Source organism: Coffea eugenioides, unplaced genomic scaffold (genome assembly GCF_003713205.1).
Source record: "Coffea eugenioides isolate CCC68of unplaced genomic scaffold, Ceug_1.0 ScVebR1_43;HRSCAF=237, whole genome shotgun sequence".
Classification (NCBI taxonomy): Eukaryota; Viridiplantae; Streptophyta; class Magnoliopsida; order Gentianales; family Rubiaceae; genus Coffea; species Coffea eugenioides.
Window position 1 is genome coordinate 68,439 of NW_020864277.1, and position 3,602 is coordinate 72,040.

Below are 3,602 nucleotides of genomic sequence, written 5' to 3' on the forward strand. Positions count from 1 at the left end.
AGCCAAGAGCAAGTTAATGAAGGGGATAACCAAGTGGCTACTGCCATTAACCGAATGACGAATATTCTAGAGCGATTAACAGAGCAACAGGGTCCTGGACCTGTTAACCAACCCGGGGCTCGGGATAGAGGGGAAGATAGAGCCTTGGAGAGATTTTTAAAATTCGCTCCGCCTAAGTTTCTTAGAGGACCTGACCCTGAGTTAGCGAAGAACTGGCTGGAGAGAATGACTAACTTTTTTGCCCCCTTAGATTATACTGAAGAGAGACGAGTGCTGCTTTTCAATTTGAGGGTGTAGCCCGTACTTGGTGGGATGTGATAAGGGAAAAATAGGAAAGAGCGCAGACCCTTTGGACTTGGAAAAACTTCACAAGGGAGTTTAATGAGAAGTTTCTCCCGCCCTTGATTCAAGAGAAATGGGAGGACGAATTCATAAAGTTGAGGCGGGGGGCTTCTAGTGTGGTGGAATACGAGGGGAGATTCACTAAGTTTTCTAAGTACGCTTCGAAATTGGTGACTAATGAGTAAAAAAGGATAAGACGCTTTGTGCAAGGACTTAATGTGGAGATTCAAAAGGGGTTGGTGGCAGCCCAAATCTCTACGTTCACTGAACCCATAGAGAAAACGTAGAGAGTCAAAAGCGCAAGGCTACAAGTTTGGGACTTCTATATCAAGAAAATGAGTACTCCTAGTTACTCTTCTAGACAAGCAAGTAAGAGTGCCCCACCTTCCAAGATAGGAAGAGGAACGGGAGGAGTAAGGACTGCTGGAGCACCAAGAGGGGCTTTAGCAAGAGGAGGCCGTAATGGGCAAGGTCAAGTGAGAGGAACACCTTCTGGAGGTTAGGTCATGACTCCTCAAGTTAGTTCTGGCTGCTGTGGTAAGTCCAATCATGCAGAGAATGATTGTTGGAGAAAATCGAGAAAGTGCTTGTACTGTGGCAGTGCCGAACACCAGCTCTCAAGCTGTCCAAGTGTGCAGAAGGTAAGAGGTAGTACTCAAAGGCCAGAGAAGTCAGCCTCTAAGCAGTCTAGTGCTGGAAGGAGTCGACCTAAGGTGCCGGCTAGGGTTTATGCTCTGGATCACCAGCAGATCCTCGATTCTACTGAGGTGGTTGAATTTACGATCCCTATTTTCCATAATTTAGATAAGGTTTTAATTGATCCTGGTGCGACACACTCTTTTGTAAACCTTAACTTTATGAGTGGAATAGATGTAAAACCAATTAAGTTACCTTATGACTTGGAGATTTGAACGCCTACTGGGGATCAAAGTTTAATTGCAAACTTGGTGTGTAGAGATTGTGAAATATGGGTTGGAGAGCGAAAATTCTTGGCCGATTTGATGAGTTTAGCTATTAAGGGGTATGATGCCATCCTAGGAATGGACTGGTTAGCTTGCTACCATGCTCAGTTGAATTGTTAGACGAAAACGGTAGAGTTGTGCATTACGAGAGAGACTAGCCTCAAATCCTAAGCTAGATGCCTTGAGGCTATATTGCTTGATTATTTTTGTTCATGTGATGAATCGGCAAAGTAGACTTTTCTGTTCTGCCTATCTGTCCGAGAGAAACTAGGAAGCTGCATCTCGTGGCTCGATTTTGTCTCACTTGTGAAAGGATTTTTAAAACGATGTCTTCTGATGAAATGTAGCATTTTGAACCTAGTTTCTAACGCCATAAACCATTCTCAATTTGGACTTGTGTAGAGTTACATATGGTTTGATTTCAAAACTGTGTTTAAACTAGAAACTAGAAAAACTTCTGAACAGGTTGCTAAAACTAGTCAACTTTCAACTATTATATCTTGTTCCTCAAAACTCCGAATTTAGTTCCACTTGTTGTTTTTGAAACTCGATTTGGAGCCCTTGTTGTGTTATAAATTTTAGAGGCTGATTCACTCCCTTATTTTGATTTGGTGAGTGTCAAGTGCATGACTTGTTACAATTATGTGAATTGCTGCTTACGGATTTAATGGTTTATAATTGTTGAGTCGAGTGTGCATGTTATCGCACTCGTTTTCTTTTAACTGATTGTATAACTGAACTGCTCATAACTGAATTGTATTTGGTTGACTGGATGTCATTTGGAGTGAATCTCCTCAACCTATAACAGAATTGGGGGACGCCCAAATCTCAATTGGCCGACGTTGCAACTCGAGTCAGCAAGGGCTTGGTCGAGAAGCTCGGTGAACCATGAGATAATTGTAAGCTTGATCTATTAAGAGATCTCGCTTGGCCTACTCGAATAGTAGTGCCTTTTATAGAAGAGCATGCTCGAGACTGGGGGTTGTAACGGTGAACGGGAATTGTGAAAAAAGTGGAGTTCTACGGACTTAATACCGACCCGGTTGACGGAGTGTCATCGCGGGAAAGTATTTGATCGAGCCTTGGCGAAGCAAGTGGAACTTAGCTCCTGAGAGCTCCTGTATCCTCATTGAGTGTGTTCATTTTAAATTGTGAATTGCTTGAATGTTACAGCTTTATTTCTCTCTTAAGTGCTATTACTACTTGAACTACGTTTTGAATGTTTTTCTTGGCCTTACTGAGCGTTAGCTCATCCCATTAGTTTTGTTTTCCTTAACTGGAGCCAAAATGAAAAGAATTGGAGAAGCCAACTTGACGGACTTTTGATTAGGGTTTTGAATGTAATTGTTTAGACAACCTTTGGAGGTTGTATATTTTGGGGAATGTTGATGTACTTTTGGTAACTTGTGATGTAAGATTAAATATTTTAAGGAAGCGACTTGTCTTTATACCATCGACTTTTATTATTTGGTTATTTATCCTTAAGTTTGAATTGAATTTGTATCGAGTCCTGGCGAGAGTTGGGCAGGCGTCCCGCCGATACCCTTGGGTTCGCCCTTGGGAGAAGTGGGGGCGTCACAGTTCGTATCAGAGCACTAGGTTTAGAGATCTATTTGGGAAAGATATTAGAGAATTTTCCCTCGAGAATAGGAATGAGATAACTTAGTTATATCCTAAGTAATGCTTGAGCGAGTTAGTGACTTTAAGTTTCTAACCCGGAAATTGTAGTTGTTTTTCAGGGATGGAGAATGGTAATGGAGGACACACTGCTAATGGTAATGGTCATGCTAATGGCCACGTGGAGCCTCTTAGACCCATTTACTATCGAGCACTGGGTGGAGGAGCTCGTGTATGTTACTCGCTTTCTTCTAGGTTTCCCCGATGTTTCTTTAGGGTGACACACGCTTACCCTAATGACCTCGTACTGTCCATTGACGATGAGCGTCGTCAGTTGGTGAATACCAATAAAGCTTTACTCCAGGAAGTCAAGGAGCTGAGCCTTATGGTGAACGCTCAGGGTGATAGGATTGTTGAGTTAGATAGGACGGTAGTGGACGAGATGGCTAGGGCTGAGGCCGCTCGTGATGAGGTTCTGAGGGCTAGAGGTCGATTGACTAGGATAGGCGAAGAGGTCCGGGATCGGGTTTCTGGGATCTTGGCAGACACCATTATGTTGATCGATGAGATGATGGATGTTGTGCAGAGTGCGGTTCAGGAAGGCACTGAGGAGGATCCTTTCGAGGAGGATCCGGAGGAGAACCTTGAGGAGGAGGTTCCGCCTGATAGTCCTGCTGAGAA